Below are 16,921 nucleotides of genomic sequence, written 5' to 3' on the forward strand. Positions count from 1 at the left end.
GAAGAAGCAGGCTCCTAGCAGAGGAGCCTGACGTGGGGCTCGATCCCAGAACGCCGGGATCATGCCCTGAGCCGAAGGCAGACGCTTAACGACTGAGCCACCCAGGCGCCCCTGCACAAGCATTTTTTATGTCAGATTAAGGTTCATTCTCTTCACTGCACCCATTTGCTCCAGGGAAATTTCCTCGGAGGTCAGTCTTTGTTTCTGACCTGATGGTGGTAGAAGTCTTGGTGGAGGGGGTTTGGTGGCTTTGTGGCGTTAGTGGTGTTAGTAGCAGTGGCGACCCAACTGAAAGGTCACTGGGGCGCTGGCAGACCCCACTCTTGTGGCCTGAGGCCACCCGCACACAGGCCCTTCCCCACCACACAGGGGTTAATGGGCCAGTCCCCTGACCTCAAAGGTCATGGGTCGTGGGCTGCCCGATTTAGAACCTCCCGGAAGTGGGAGGCTGCAGAGCTCAGTCCACGGAGCTGGTTGAGGTAGCTGTCGTCCCTGCCAACCGTCTCAGGGCTTCCCTCATAGCACATATTTCTCTCCCCCGCAGTCCCTGTCTTCTTGGAATGTTCTGGCTAGCGGGGCACGGGTGTGAGACGAGGTGCTGAGCGTTACCAGGAGGGTGTGCAGGTGTGCTGTGGGCTCAGAGCAGAGGAGACCTCCTCACCTGCGCGCTCAGACCCAGCCTGGGAGGCAGGCAGAGGGGGAACGGGAGCAGAGGCAGTGGAGCTGGAAGGGGTTGAACTTGTGAGAAGGGCAAGGAGAAGGCCAGGATGGAGTGACGGACAGGGCAGGGGGGCAGAGTCCGGAGCTGAGCCTCCTGGGGACCTTGAGAGTCTGTGGACCTCCTCCCCAGGCAGAGGGACCCCGCTCTTCGAGGGCTTTATCACAGTGCCGGCTGCACATTTGTGTTTTTAAAGATACTCCCCCTTACAGGTGGAGAATTGACTGACTTTCTGTCCTCTGGGAAGCTGCAATGATGGGCCCAGGTCCCAAGGCTAGATCCCTCCCCGCTGCTGGGCCCCTCAGTGGGCCCTGTCAGCATCACAGCACTGACTGCCCCTTTGTCTGGGTTCCTGGTCTGCCCTGGGTGGCTGGAACGCAGCGCTCAGAGGTTGGTTGAGTGAATGAGTAACATGAATTCGAGTTAACAGTAATAATAACTAGGTGACACTCATATGGGGCCAACAACGTGTCACTCTCCTAAGAACCTTACATGTCTTTTTTTTTTTTAAAGATTTTATTTATTTATTTATTTATTTATTTATTTGAGAGAGAGAAAGCACAAGAGGGGGGAGGGTCAGAGGGAGAAGCAGACTCCCTGCTGAGTGACGCAGGACTCTGGGACTCCAGGATCGTGACCAGAGCTAAAGGCACACACTACACCGACTGAGCCACCCAGACAGCCAGCATTTTACACGTCGTAATGGGCGTTTATTTCATCCTCGCAGGATACTCACGAGGTAAGGATCATTGTTATCTCCATTTTGCAGGTACAGAAACTTAAGAGGGGTTCCATGAGGGAGCTCAGTCGCCGGATCCCGGGTAGGGGAGGAAGGACCCAGGATGCACCGCATCCTTATCACACAATTTATTTTAACGGCTCTGTGTGAGAGTCCTGGCCTCCCTCCTGCCCAGCGGTGTGACTTGAAGCAAAAGTCACTTAACCTTTCCGAGGCTCAGTTTCCTCCTCCATAAAATGGGCACGAGAGGCCTACCTCACGGGGTACTCATGATGCTAACCGGAGACCGTGTGAAGTTACCCACGCAGCCCAGTGCTTTGGCACAAAGCACGCCCTCACTCGTGGCAGGCAGAAGAGAATTTTTGCTCTGAGTCCCAGTAGGCTATGGGGTCCTGGCTCCGCACCCCTCTTGCCCTCTAAGCACTCAGCCCAGCTCCCTGAGGCTTCTGTCTGTGCCTGCCCCTACAGTTGGCTACAGAATAGCTGACAATTCAAACCCTCCTTCAGCCGGTCCCCAAATATCGAGGGTGTGTTTAACCGTCCAGGCTCCAGAACCCCTGGGATCCGGCAGGGCCAGAGCTGCCTTGCTTGTCCCCTGGAGTGCTAGGCTCATAAACCCTCTTCTAGGTTGATGCTCCCCCCTCCCCCCCATGCTGCTCAGAGACTCTCACCTGCCACGTGTCATCTTTGAGCTGAACCAACCTCCACCCAGAAGGGCCCAGGCTCTGCCTTGCAGATTGGAGGCCCCAGTTAGTGCTGTTTTTACCCTCTTCAAGGGAACTGTTTTGGGGAAAGCAAGAACAGGGGTCCTGGGGTTCTCCAAGGGGCACCCCGGGGTGGGGGCTGGCAAGGAGAAGAAACAGGAGGTTTGCCTGGCTGGGGCTGCAGGCTGGAGTAGCTAGGCGCTGGTGAGCCTCGGGTCAAGCTTTTGCAAATCACATGCAAATCCTCTCAGGTGTTGTACCTGTCAATAAGCCTATGTGCCAACACCCGTCCCTGTGGGAGATTAGGGGAGCTTTGAAAAGACCCCTCCCTTGGTTGGGAGTGGAGTGGAGCTGGGCAGGGAGGGGACCCTCCCTGATCTGAAGGAGGTTCCAGAAACCCCCAGGAGGGCCCTTCTTCAGTGGGCTGCAGGGAGCCTGGGCTGGGGGGGGGGAAGTGTTCCCTCCCTCTAGTTGTTAAGCGTTTAGTTCTGAGTTATGGGTGTCTGGGAGGGGTGGGCTCTCTGAGGACAGGGGCTGGCTCCTTTTCCTCCCTCTGTGCAGGGGTGGCACAGAGCCTGCGGCAGGGCCAGTTCTGGTTGGAGAGATGGCCCTCTTATCCCCTAAAGACCCCCCCCCCACCACGGGGGCCAGGCAACTACAGGTCCCCAGCGGCTGGTAGTGCAGCCAGACCTCAACCCCCAGCTCCACTGGCCAGGCAGCAGGGAGAGTGGCCCCTTCAGAGAGAAGTCAGGCCTGCCTGGGTCTGGGAGCCCAGGTCCTAGGTGCTTGATGTTGACAGGGACCTAGCGTGGATTGAATGAGTGAAGGATTAAGCTTGGGGTGACAGAACCAAAGCTTGGGAGGAGGTAGTGACTCCCCCGAGCTTGTGGCACAGAGAACACGAGGCTTCATGTCACCTAGGGTGAGGGTGTGTGACGGAGGGATGCAGTGCCCCAAACACCAGCAACCCTGGAGATTATTTTCAGTGGCAGCTGGCAGCCGAGAGGCCAGGGACAGCATCCTGTTCAAACCGCACTGAGGGCCTGATCTTAGCTGTCTTCTTGCGGCCGTCTCCCTTGGGTGACTGCCATTTCCCCAGCGTGGTTCTCTGTCTTTTCTGCTGCTTTTGTTAACAGTACGTTTATTTTTTGCCTATGTGAGCCAGAGGTCAGTTCCGTTTGTCAGTTAGAAGCCTCCCCAGTCACCCTGACCCCACACCCGTCGTGTGGCAGGAGTGTGAGGTAAGGTCCTGCGTGGGAAGTGGCAGATTCATAATTGCGATTAGACAAAGGTCATTTTCTCCTTCACTCCCCATGATGACTTGCTTTCTGCTCTCTTTTAGAATGAGTTTGGTCTCTGATGGTGCTTGCTGGCCTGTGATCTCACCAGGTCCAAGGGGAAGAGCGCCTCCTGGTGGCCAGAGAGGAGATCCCAAGGGCAAGGGAAGCAGAGGGGCGGGATGCAGGGCAGAGCCACAGAACAGTGTCTGGAGAGCAGGTGCATGTCTTTTCTGGAAACAGTTGGCAGCTAGGAGCCTGGAGAGGACCCTGTCCCCGACTCAACTAGGGCCAGAGCCGGAGCTGACCCTTTGCAACTGGGAGTGTTGCAAGGCATGCTCTGGGCAAGGCTGGCCCTTGTAGACGAGGGCAGGGAACCAAGGGCAACTGGAAGGGAAAGAGATAAGGCCACTTCCGGAAAACATGGGCGGGGTGGTCATCCCTTCACAGAGAGGCAGAAACCAGCCCTTCAGAGAAGCACTCCTAGTGGCTTTCCGCCTGGCTCTGGAAGGGCTTTTTCCAGAGGGGGTGCTAGTGGGGGACAGCCAGAGCAGCACTTGGTTGCCAGGATCCTCCAGGGTCCCCCACCACGGGTTTCCCTCTGATTCCACAGCCACCACCACACTGGCTCTCAGGGCACCTGGCCTGGCCGCAGCATTGCTGATGTCGCTGGGATTCTCCTGAATAACGGGAGCAAGGGAGGCTGAGAAGGAAGGCGACCTTTTTGGAACACCTGCTGTGTGCTGGGTGTTTGCACACTTGATCTCATTTGATCATTATCCTTCAAGGAAAATAGTGGCATCTAGATCTTATCTGTATGGCAAAAGAGAGGCTCACAGAGGCGATTTGTGGGACTATCCCAAAGCCTGGGCTCTCTCTCCTACCCCATGAGCTACTTTCAGACTGGTTCCAGAGGGGGCCCCACATCCTGGGTTTGCTTGGCAGTGATAAGGCAGTGAGCTGGGGGAGAGGTTTACAGCCTGCCTGCCAGTCCTGCCTCTAGGGAGAAAGGAGCTGCCGGTGCAGAGTGATTTCCCATTGGAAACAGTCCAGGTAGGAGGGTCTGGGTGGAATGGTCCCAGAGCCCAGGGTGGGCGGCAGAGCTAGGGCATGGGTGGAGGCAGGATGGGGAAGGAGGGCTTGAGGAGGCAGACAAGGGTCAAACTCCTGGCTTCACAGTCTGCCCTGAGCTTTCTTAGCCTGCCTGCCATGGGCCCAGGGGTCATGCTTTGGTGCAAGGAATTCTGCATGACCTGTAGGCATCACCAGCAAAGCCAAGGTCAAGTCCGACTCTGCATATGACTGGTGGTGTCATCCTGGGCGAGGGACCTCCCCCTCTGCCCCCTGTTTCCATCTGCCTGGCGGGCATGAGGACACTGCCGTCACAATCGTGAGGTCCAAGTGGACAACGCAGCAGGAGGGACCCGGCAGAAAGCAAGCGCTCCAGGGGCTCAGGCAGACTCTCCAGCAGAATTGGGAGCATCTGGACTGCAGACATCTGCCAGATTCTGACATTTCATTTCTGTGAATAGAAGATTCCTGAGAAGAGGTGGGTGAGGGCGGAGGAGGTTGTGGAGCGGGCCGCGCTCTCTGGGCCTGTCAGGGCTCCTGTAACCCTCGTTTGCTCACCTGTTGCTGCGGGAAAGGAGCAGCAGGAAAGTCCCCGGAGGTCAGGAAGGGTCTACACCAGCAGTGTTCCTGGTAGCCCCGGCATGGAAAAGATGATGGGTCAGCCTCGTGGGAAATGATTCCCTGAAACTGGAAGTAAGGGGACAGAGTTGAACTCCTGGCAGGAAGTCGGACAAAGAATTGCTACTTCAGGTGGGTCTGTGTAGACCGGGCCAGGGAATGATGGGGGAGGGAGAGGGGACGGGGGGGAGGGGCGCGGAGTGAGAGCATCCTGTGGCCAATCTTTTTGCCTCCAAAATTTCCTATTTGAGTATCGTTGACATACAATGTTACATTAGTTTCAGAGATACAACATAGTGGTGAGAGGAGTTTAGACACTCATCACAAGTGTCACCTACAAAACTATTACAATAGTAGTGACTATACTCCTTATGCTGTGGTTTTTATTCTCTGGCTCATTCATTCTGTAACTGGAATCATATCTCCCACTCTCCCTCAGCCATTATGCCCGGACACCCCCTGCCTCACCACTCTGGCAACCATCCATCTGTTCTCTGTATTGATGTCCTCTGGCCATTTTTAGTGGTATCTCCAGAATTTCTGAGTAGGAAAGACTTGAGACTTCTCTTGAAGTTGCGTTTGCAAAATCAACTTACTTTCCTTACTAAAGTCTACTGGGGATCGGGTCGCCAGGGCGGCAGACTACCGTCCGCGGCTCCCGGAAGCCTGTACTTCTCTAAATAGCCACGAGGGGGCGGCCCAGACCGCATTCTCAGTGCTCCAGCTCCTGGCAGGAGTGGGGCAGGAGAGCGAGGTGACAGATCTAGGTCTGAACCTGGAAGAGGGGTGCAGAGTTGTGTGGGGGTGCGTGAAAGGGCCACTCTCCTTCCCGCAGACCACAAGCCTGACTTTTTTGGCAGGGGTTGGTGGGTAGGTGGGAATATTTCCTTTGAACAATGAGCCCTGCTACTGGATGAAGTTTACAAAATCAGAAGACTGCAGCTGTGGCAAGCTTCAAGGAAGCCTTCCAGCTTGGCATTTAGGAATGGATTTAATTCTTCCCTGCCTCCTCTGAGAAGCCTGCCCTGATCAACCCAGCTAAAGTCGTTATCCCTATTTGTCTCTTCATAGCACCCATGCTGCTTTTTTTTTAAGATTTATTTATTTATTTTCAATTTTATTTATTTATTTATGAGAGAGAGAGTGCGTGAGTGAGCAGGCGGGAGGAGCAGAGGAAGAGGGAGAAGCACCGTCCCCACTGAGGAGGGAGCCCAACATGGAGCTTGATCCCAGGACCCTGGGATCATGACCTGAGCCAAAGGCAGATGCCCCAAGATTGATTTATTTTACACACACAGAGAGAGAGAGAGAGAGGGAGGGGGAGAGGGAGAGCATGAGTGCAGGGTGGTGGGGGTGGGGCAAAGGGAGGAAGGGCAGGGGGGAAGGGAAAAGGGAGAAGGAGAGAGAATCTCAAGCAGACTCCACGCTGAGTGTGGAGCCCGACCCTGGGCTCGATCTCCTGAGATCACGACCTGAGCCGAAACCAAGAGTTGGACACTTAGCCAACGGCACCTCCCAGGAGCCCCTCACCCTTGCTTCTTCGTAAGACTCATTGTAAGTTGTAATTGGGCACTTGCTAGTATGTTTACATTTTTAGTATCTGTCTTTTTAGTAGACTATAGATTCCATGAGAGCACAAGGCAACTGTTCTGATCTGGTTTATTGCCATCTCTGCACCAGCCAGCACAGCACAGAGTACATGAGAGATGTTCAACAATAGAATGTAAATTCCTTTTTTTTGAAATAGGAAATCTATACAAACATGGTCCAAAATCCAAAAGTTACAAAAGGATGAACTCTCTCTCAAACCCATGTCCTCTAGATATGCATTACCTTCTTTAGGGAAGAGCCTTACTTTTTCTTTTCTTTTCTTTTCTTTTTTTTTTTAAAGATTTTATTTATTTATTTGACAGAGACAGAGACAGCCAGAGAGAGAGGGAACACAAGCAGTGGGAGCGGGAGAGGAAGAAGCAGGCTCACTGCAGAGGAGCCCGATGTGGGGCTCGATCCCAGAACGCTGGGATCACGCCCTGAGCTGAAGGCAGACGTGCTTAACCGCTGTGCCACCCAGGCGCCCCGAGCCTTACTTTTTCTTGTACATCTTTGTAGGATGCTCTCTGCATATGTTAGTCCACTGTTTTTAAAAACATAAGCGGTAACAAAACTAGATACTCTGTCCTGGAGAAGTTTCCCCATCATGCATAATATTTGGTGAGGATCTATTATAATGTATGCAGTCATTTCCAGATTATTGGGATTAATGGGATGCTGCCAAAAAAAATGCTTGAACATATTGTCATTTGTGTAAGCTTAGCCAGGAGAATGAATTTCTAGAAGTGCCATTGCTGGGTCGGAAGTATTCTTCTTTTTTTCTTTTAAGATTTTTTTTTTTAAGTTATTTCTACACCCAATGTGGGGCTCAAACTTATGACCCCAACATCAAGAATCACACACTCCACCAACTGAGCCAGCCGGGTGCCCTTAAACTTTAAAAATTTTGACAAATATTGTCATCTTCTAGAGGTTTATTTTTTTTTTAAGATTTTTTTTTTTGAGAGAGAGAGAATGCACATGAGCTGGGGGGGGGTAGAGGGAGAAGGAGAAGCAGACTCCCCACTGAGCAGAGAGCCTGATGCGGGGCTAGATTCCAGAACCCTGGCATCATGACCGGAGCTGAAGGCTGATGCTTAATGGACTGAGCCACCCAGGCGCCCCTACAGGTTTATTTTGTAACTAAAATGCACTTTCACCGATAATGGATATGAGGGCCTGTTTTCAGCACCCTTGCCAACACCATGTTATCAGGTATTTCATGTTTGCCAGTCTGGTGAAAAATTGTCATTTTAATTTTAAGTTATATTTCTCTTACTACATATAAGTGAGGCCAAGCATTTCTTTATAGTTTAAAATTCATTTGTATTTTCCTCTTCTGTTAATAGTTCATGTTCTTTGTCCATTTGTATTAGATTATTGTTTTTCTGTAGGAACTCTTTGCATATTAAGGAAATTAGCCTTTTATCTGTGTGTCCTGCTGTCTTCCAGCAGGAACCAGAGGGCACTCTTAAATCAGTTTAATTTGAGGAAGGTTTAATACAGGGATTATTTGCAAGGGTGTAGGCAGGGAATCCAGGGAGCTTGAGGGGTAGGTCAGTCGCCTAAAGGATGCTGCTGGAGGGAGCGGTTGAGCCCCATGGGAGAGAGTTGCCTGGGGAGGGATGCCTGAGAGGCGCATCAGACCAGTCTTCCATTATGGTTTCCATTCCCTGAGCGCAGCTGGAAACCAGAGCCTGAGGCTGAAGCTCCTGCAGGTGGAGATCAGCTTCCCGAGACGAAGAGCCGGGTAGAGACGCGGAGGGGGGCCTGGAGCGGCAAAATGGAAGATAGCCAGCACACAGTCACTGTACGTATTTTGACTTTGTTGATGATTCTTTTAAATGCAGAAATGATTTATTTTCATGTAGCAGGATCAATCTTCTTTTATAGCTTTTGGACTTGGGTCAAATTTATTTATTTTTTATTTTTTTATTTTTTTAAAGATTTTATTTATTTATTCGACAGATATAGAGACAGCCAGCGAGAGAGGGAACACAAGCAGGGGGAGTGGGAGAGGAAGAAGCAGGCTCATAGCGGAAGAGCCTGATGTGGGACTCGATCCCATAATGCTGAGATCACGCCCTGAGCCGAAGGCAGACGCTTAACCGCTGTGCCACCCAGGCGCCCCTTGGGTCAAATTTAAAAAGGCTTTCTCCACTCTCAGATTATTTTAAAAAATCAATTTCATGTTTTCTTCTGGACTTTTATGGGTTTTGTTACCAACATTTAAATTTTTGATCCATTCAAATTTATTTTGGTGTTAGGAGGGAGGTAAGTATCCGTTTTTTTCCGACATTACTTATTCAATAATATATCTTTCCCACACTGATTGGAAATGATACTTTGTCATAAAAACACATATGAATGAGTAAGTGAATGAATGAATTGGTAGCATTGCTGAGAACAGAAACTCATTGCTGTATCATTTGCAATACAGCACTAGACCCATTGTTATCCCTGGACCTTGCCTGGGGTTCCTCTGCAAAGGCCTGCTCTAACCGCGGTGTCCTCTGAACCTCCAAAGTGGACACTGTGTGGGTCCATAAGATGTAGGTCCTAGGGTGGCCCAGGAGGACCGGTGGGCCAGTGGGGAGTGGCAGTTGACATGGGCACACACATGGGTCCTGGGTGTGGCCGGGCCGGGAGGGCACCCACTGTGGGTGGCCAGGTGCCCACGGGCAAGTGTGGGCCTGGAGCGGTCTGGTATATATGTGCGTGAGTTTGCCAGGTGTGTTCGGGTGGGTCAGCACCCCCGCCAAGTCTGTGCGTGCTTGCAGCCAGGCGTGTGTTTGCAGGTGTGTCTGCTATCACTGTGCCCTCCGGGCCATGGGAGCCGCCCACTCGCGTGCCTGAGAGTCCTCGTCTGGGAGCCGAGAATCGTGAGAATGGAGGACTCTCTCAGCCTCCAGGTTAGTGCTGCGTCTGCAGTGGGAGTGGCTGTGGGGTAATTAGGCAGGTTTGGGATGAATGGTGCGGCTTCTCCTGCTTGCTGGCCTGGTCACACCTGAGACCTTGGAGACCTGGACCCGGTGGCGCCACCTCCCTGGGCGGGGGGAGCTGAGACCCTGCCTGGGGCTCTGGCTGGGGAGGGGGAGCACATACTGAAAACAAGAAGCTGGGGCAAGATCCAGCCAGACCTCGGTTTCTACCACCCATCAGACAAGGCTGTGCTCTGGGCTGCACTGTCCATACACCCAGGCCAGGAGTGCCCAGCCACAGGGACCGTCTCATCCAGTTCACGCCACACACACACACACACACACACACACACACACACGCGGCTTCTAGGTGGGGAGACCGGTGCCTAGACAGGGTGGCCTATCCAGAAGCTCTGGTCACAAGCCCATCTGGCGTGACCCCTCTGCCACATGCCACTGGGTGTGGACAGGTGTCGTGGAGGAAGAGCCCCCCACCTTCCCCCACCCTCCTCCTGGGCCTGAGAGAGGCCCTAGTCTGACGGGGAAGGTGCTGGACCCACCTGGAGTGAGGGTACCGTGCATGAGAAAGTCAGGGTGCAGGCGGGTACTGCTCTACAAGTGAAACCCTGTGTGTTGGAAGGACTGTCGAGGGAGAGAGCGAGAGCATCCTTAGCCCCCCCACCCCCCCAGCAGGAGGCCCTATGCCCTCTGGAGAGATTTCTGGGGTCCTGATCTCATCGTTGTCTGCAGTGTAAGTTTTGGCCGAGCTGGATGGATCCTTTTCTCTCTCATCTTTCCTGGCTCAACCCTGGGCCCCCCGACCGTCCCTGGACTGGCTCCCTGCACTCGGTCATTCACTCAGTTGGTCAACACTCACGGGGACTGCTCTAGCCAGGCCACATGCTGGAGCCACAGAGATGAACGAGACAGGAGTCCTGGGCTCCTGGGGAGGGGGGCAGGGGTGCCTTTGCCAGAGGGGGTGCGGGAAGCCAGTCCAGGTGGTAGGGACAGAAAGTACCCACAGGGAGAGGCCTGGAGTACACGGAAACCCTCCCCTTGAGCAGCATGGGGGTCTCCCGGCTTCCCTGGGGCAGGCGTGGAGGGGGGCGGCCTGTCCCACTGGGAGGTGAGTTTCCTTCCGGCAGCAGCTCCTTCTCACGCAATTAGCCGGAAGGGGTTGGGGGCCTATTGTTCCCTGGCACGCCAGCACCCCAGCCCTCCCCGGCTTCTGGGTGGGGGGAGTGGTGGAAGGAAGTGGGCTGAGCCCAGGCCCTGGCAAGACCCCAGTGAGAGGGTGTAGGGTCCCGGGAATGCTGGCTCACATATGTGTGCCTGGTGTATGCACAGCTGCAAATGTGGCATGCATGTCAGGGGTCTGGTCTTGTCCTGAGACCCCTCTTCCCAGCCTTGCTGGTGTGTGTGTGTTTGTGTGTGTGAAGCATTGACCTAACACCTGGCACTTTACACACCGTATCTTACCAAGTCTCCCAGCAGCCCCATGGGGTACGACTGTAATCCCCAGTTGCACGGTGAGAAAAGTTACACTCAGAAAGGTTATGCAACCAGCCCCGGGCTAGTGGGTGAGCTGGGATTTGGACCTCTCTGCGAGCCACCCTCCTACCTTATCTCCTTTCCTTTCCTAGGCCCTGCTGGGAATTGCACTCCAATCATTAATGACCCGCCCAGAAGGAAGTGGGAGGTGCAGAGGTGAAGGGCCAGTGTGGGGAAGCCTATCAAGTATCACCACGTGAGCCTTCGAAAACCAGAGAAATCTGGTGGCCCACGGGGCCTCCGGGGAGAGCACAGGTGGCCTCAGAGAGGACCCGAGTCGGCCCCCATCACTAGTGGAAGCTGAGGGCTTTGCACTGGGCAGGCTCCTTACCCCTGAGTTCTCCCTCCCTTGCACAGCGTGAGAGCCCACTGCTGCGGCTGCCGATCTTTGAAGTATGGCCCCAACTCCAGGGGGGTCCTACGAGCCTGTGGTGTTAGGTCGTTGTAGAGGCATAAGCAGAAGGGGCTAATTTTGAGGGAGGGGATCATCCAAGGAGAGATGGGGAGCTCTGCTGAGGGTGCGATGACCTCTGGTGGCAGCCCCCATTCAGGGACAAGCGCCGATAGCAAGGAGGAGGTGGAGGGCAGACCACGGACTTTCTGAACCTTTCTGAACTGAATGAACTTTACTCTATGAAAATCCAGCGACTGCTTGGTTTCCCAGATGTGCCCCCACCACCCTTCTTTCAGTCTGTCTCCTCCTCAGATTTCTTTGTCAGCTGGATCATATTCCCTTGGGGAGCAAGTTGCCATAGGACAGAGTCTTATCTGGGCAGATCTGGGTTCATTGGCATAGGGACCAAGGGGATCCTGGGAGAGAGGTCACCCTGATTGCAAAAGGACCAAGGCAGGACCACCTGGCTCAGTGGCACAGAAGGCTGAGCTGTCTGGGAGTAAGGATGCAATACCTTCTTCAAATGAGTCGGAAGACCCGACCACGCAGCATCCAGGAGGCTGCAGCTGCTCGGATCAGAGGTGAACACTGCTCTAAGGGGGCCTGGTCACTGACTAACCTGTTACCTCTCACCTCTAAGGCCTGGGTCAAGACGAAGGCTCTGACCCATCACATTCCTTTTCAAGAATGTGAACTAAGTCTCAGTCGTCAAAGGAATTGGGATCTGACTGGACATGCTGGGGGGCAGAGGAGTCATTTAATTTTCCCTGTGAGGTGGAGTTAGGGTTCCCACTATTTCATCTTTGCCAGAATGGCCCCTCCCAGTACACCGCACCTCCAAGTTTTCCAGAGCCTCACGGGGTTTTGCCCACAGCCTGAAGTGAGGCTGGCAGAGCGGGCGTCATTGTACTTGGCCTGGGCTTTTGGTTCACGGTGCTGGAGAAGACTGGAGAAGATGTCAGAGGTGGCTGAAGACAGGGGTCAGAGGCCCAGAGATGGGGAGGGACTTGCCCAAGGTCACCCACACCTAGAACCTGAGCTCAGGGCTCCCAACCCCCCCACTGAGTGTCCCTTCCAACTCTCCACTCCACTCACCGACGAAGCTGCCTTTCCAAGCTGCCCTGTTCTGTCCAGACAGTCCTGGCTATGGGAGAGCAGAGGCAGGGTAAGAGGCTCTGTACATGGTACAGGTGACACAGCTTTGAATCCCCTCCCCCCCGCCCATCCCCTACCAATCGCAGTGCATACTTTGAGATGTGGGCTCCCTATCTCCAAAGAGGGTGGAATGGTACCTACCTCTTAGGGTTGTGAGAACAGCCTGGGATGATGTGTGTCCAGGGCCTGCCTAGGAAGGGGCAGGACAGGATTGTTCCAGTCAGCCTCCAGCCTGCTGTGGGGGCAGGGATGGCTAGTAGGGGTGAGGGGTGAGGGGTTGCAAAGTCCCTATGTCTAATTCCTCCTACTTTGGCTTTGGCCAGAGGGGAGCCCTGGGCCAGCCTGGGTGAGTTAAAGATTGGCCAGGTGTGCGTGAGAAGCTCAAGGGAACTCCTGATCACATGGAGCTGGACGGGGTGGTGACCGCTGCGTGACTGCTGGGCCTGGAAGTCAGCTGGGATTTGGCTGAATCCTGGATTGACAGAGTACGACTTGCTGGGGCCTTCCTGGGTGCCCTGAGGGTGCATCAGTGGAGTTTTCCACCACGTAGAGGCTCTGAAGGATAGGACCATGTCCCCCTCAGACTGGAGCTCCCAGAGCAAGGCAATGGTTCCTTCCCCAGACAAGGCCATGTTTCCTGAGATCCCCAGGGCTGGGCTACATCCCCCTCGGGCTGGGACTTTGAGAGCAGGCTCATTTCCCCCTCAGAGTGGAGCTCCCAGGTAGGGCTGTGTCTCCCTCAATTTGTGATGTCTAGGCTTTCCTCTGTCTCAAGTTCCCCAGGGCAGGACTTTGTAGTCCCCCTCAGACTGGTGTTCCCCAGGGCAGAGCTGGGCCTCTTCCCTCTGACAGGTGAGCTGCGTGTTCTCTCAGCTGGAGGTTCCTTGGGGAGTTTGCTTTAGGTTTGAGGCTAGGCCTGGACACAGGCAGATGGAGTGCAGGTGAGGTGTGCAGACGCCAGCTGATTTTACTTCTTAAATTTATTAATCTTTTCAAAGCCACGGATAACCGTACTTGTTTCCAGAATGTTGGGGGCAGTTAGGTCCCTGGATGAACACTTTGGCCATGAGGGTCTGGCTCTTTTTCATCTCATCTCCGAGAATTGTAATTTGTGGACAGGTGTGGCCAAGTCTTGACTAGTAATAAAGTGATAGTAAAGGATGAGTCAGCAAGAGTGTAGACGGTGTCTATCAGGCAGCGCCTGCCAGTCAAGGGCGGCATTTCTGTGCTTACTGCTCTGACAGAAGCATCTAGAAGTGAGACCCTGCACCTATGTGTAACAGCTACTTGGAGTGAGGTGCTGGCTGGGACAACACTCTGTGGCCTTACCCAGGACGACAATACCTACATGTTAGCCCATCTGGATCACCATTTTACTAAGTTTGAACTTCAAATAGCTACTTTTCTACAGAACACATGTCTAATATGGTGATAAAGGCAGTAGGAAAGTAGGATCCGTTCTGCAGAGACTCAGTCTACCACCCGTGTTACTGGATGAGTCTATCCTAGAAAGCAGGGGGTCGTGATAGCAGGAGGGGTACGGCCATTCTTTGTGTGCCCTACGACCTTCAAGGACCCTCCCCAAAGATTCCTCCATCATGTTCCTTCCTCCATCCCGCTCACACCCAGGTGGGGACTCTAGAGTCACTCTAGCCTGTTGGTCCCTTCAAGCATAAATGTGTGTCCTTGGAAAGAGCCTGGGGCCAGAGGGGCATTAAGGAAGCAGGTGGTCCTTCAGGTGTGTGGGAGGAAGGACAAAGCCCCAAATCTCAGCATGTTCTATTTTCCTGTCTGTTTTCCTGTTCCTGTTTTTCAGGGAGGAGGAACCTTGTTCACACATGATTAAAACATGATGAACAACTTTCCCTTTTTGTAAAGAACATAGCAAACTTCTTTTTATTTTTTAGGATTTTATTTATTTATTTGAGAGAGAGAATGAGTGGGGTGGAACAGAAGGAGAGGGACCAGCAGACTCTCCACTGAGCAGGGAGCCCAACGTGGGGCTCAAACCCAGGACCCTGGGACTATGACCTGAGCCGAAGGCAGATGCTTAACCAACTGAGCCACCCAGGTGCCCAGCTTTCTTCTTCTTCTTCCCCTCCTCCTCCTTCTTCTCCTCCTGCTCTGTCATCGTCGTCGTCGTCTCCTTCTCCTTCTCCTTCTCCTTCTCCTTCTCCTTCTTCTTCTTCTTCTAAGATTTTATATATTTATTTGAGAAAGAGAGCACAGCAGGGGAAGGGGCAGACAGAGGGAGAGGGAGAAGCAAGCTTCCTGCTGGGAGACTGATGCGGGGCTCCATCCCAGGACCCTGGGATCATGATCCTGGGACTATGACCCTAGCTGAAGACAGACACTTAACCAACTGAGTCACCCAGGTGCCCCTGTTTTGGCATCTTTCAAATATACAATGTAGATAATTATGATCACCGTGCTGTACTTTGTATCCCTGTGATTTTATCTATTTTAATAGATGGAAGTTTGTACTTTTTAACCCCCTCATCCATTTCACTTTCCCCCCAACCCTCTCCCTCTGGAAACCATCAATCTGTCCTCTGTATCTATGAGCTCAGTTTGTTTTATTGTTAGATATTTTTTGTCTTTTAGATTCCACATGTAGATGAGATCTGTCTGACTTATTAAACTTAGCATGTGCCCTCGGTATATGCCATCCATATTGTCACAAATGACAAGATTTCCTTCTTTTTTATGGCTGAATGATATTCCTCTCTCTCTCTGTGTGTGTGTGTGTGTGTGTGTGTGTGTGTGTGTGTGTGTGTGTTTGTACCACGATTTCTTTATCCATTCTCCATTGATGGACACTTAGGTTGCTTCCATATCTTGGCTATTGTAGATAATGTTGCAGTGAACATGAGAATGCAAACATCTTTTCGAGGTAGTGTTTTTGTTTTTGTTGGAAAAATACCTAGAAGAGGAATTGCTGGATCATATAGTAGTTCTATTTTTAATTTTTTGAGGAATCTCCGTACTGTTTTCCACAATGGCCTAACCAATTTATATTCCCACCAACTACACACAAGGGTTCCCTTTTTCCCACATGCTCGTCAACATTTGTTATTTCTTATCTTTTTGACCATAGCCATTCTGACAGGTGCAAGGCGAGATCTCATTGTGTTTTGGTTTGCATTTCCCTCATGATTATAGATGCTGAGCATTTTTTCAAGTACATTTCGGTCATCTGTACGTTTTCTTTGGAAAAATGTCTATTCAGATCCTCTGTCCATTTTTACTGCTTTGTTTTATTTTTGCTGTTGAGTTATATGAGTTCTTTATATATTTTGGATATTAACTGCTTAGCAGACATATGATTTACAAACATTTTCTTCTATTCAGTAGGCTGCATTTTCATTTTGTTGATTACTTATTTTGCTACTCAGAGGATTTTTAGTTTGATGTAGTTCCACTTGCTTATTTTTGTTTCTCTTGCCTTTGCTTTTGAGGCTCAACCCAAAAAATCATCTCCAAGACCAATGTCAAGGAACTGACTCCCTATGTTTTCTTCTAGGAGTTTTATGGTTTCAGGTCTTATGTTCAAATCTTTGGTCCAATTCGTTTCAGTTTATTTTTGTATATGATGTAAGATACTGGTTCAGTTTCATACTTTTGCACGTGGCTGTCCAGTTTTCCCAATATCATTTATTGAAGAGACTGTCCTTTCCCTATTGTATGTTCTTGGCTCCTTTGTCATAAATTTTTTTTTGAAAGATTTTATTTATTTATTTGACAGAGAGAGAGACAGCCAGCGAGAGAGGGAACACAAGCAGGGGGAGTGGGAAAGGAAGAAGCAGACTCCCAGCGGAAGAGCCCGACGTGGGGCTCGATCCCAGGACTCCAGGATCACGCCCTGAGCTGAAGGCGACGCCCAATGACTGAGCCACCCAGGCGCCCCTCCTTTGTCATAAATTAATTGACCATAAATGCGTGGATTTCTTTCTTTTTTTTTTTAAGATTTTATTTTTAAGTAATCTCTACACCCAGCGTGGGGCTTAAACTTACAACCCTGAGATCAAGAGCCGCATACTCTACTGACTGAGCCACCCAGGTGCTCTTCATGGGTTTATTCCTGGGCTTCCTATTCTGTTCCATTGATCTTCGCGTCAGTTTTAATGCAAATACCATACTGTTTTGATTACTATAGCTTTGTATTATAGTTTAAAATCAGACA

The 16,921-nt window shown here is 51.9% G+C and overlaps 1 long non-coding RNA gene across 10 annotated transcripts in view; it reads left to right on the forward strand.

Annotated features, from left to right (window-relative positions):
• LOC105239224 overlaps positions 1-16,921 on the forward strand; it is a 23,172-nt gene continuing 6,251 nt past the window's right edge. Inside the window, exons 1-6 of one of the 10 annotated variants that reach the window (XR_004627772.1) lie at positions 1-1,457; positions 3,327-3,402; positions 3,504-5,259; positions 8,401-8,527; positions 9,516-9,629; positions 16,484-16,541. This is a non-coding gene — a long non-coding RNA (uncharacterized LOC105239224). Of the gene's footprint in view, positions 5,260-8,400; positions 8,528-9,515; positions 9,630-11,281; positions 11,386-16,483; positions 16,542-16,921 lie in introns of those variants that run through there. The other 9 variants (XR_004627768.1, XR_004627773.1, XR_004627769.1 and 6 more) reach the window with 9 other exon arrangements.

Source organism: Ailuropoda melanoleuca, chromosome 9 (genome assembly GCF_002007445.2).
Source record: "Ailuropoda melanoleuca isolate Jingjing chromosome 9, ASM200744v2, whole genome shotgun sequence".
In the NCBI taxonomy this organism is placed as follows: domain Eukaryota; kingdom Metazoa; phylum Chordata; class Mammalia; order Carnivora; family Ursidae; genus Ailuropoda; species Ailuropoda melanoleuca.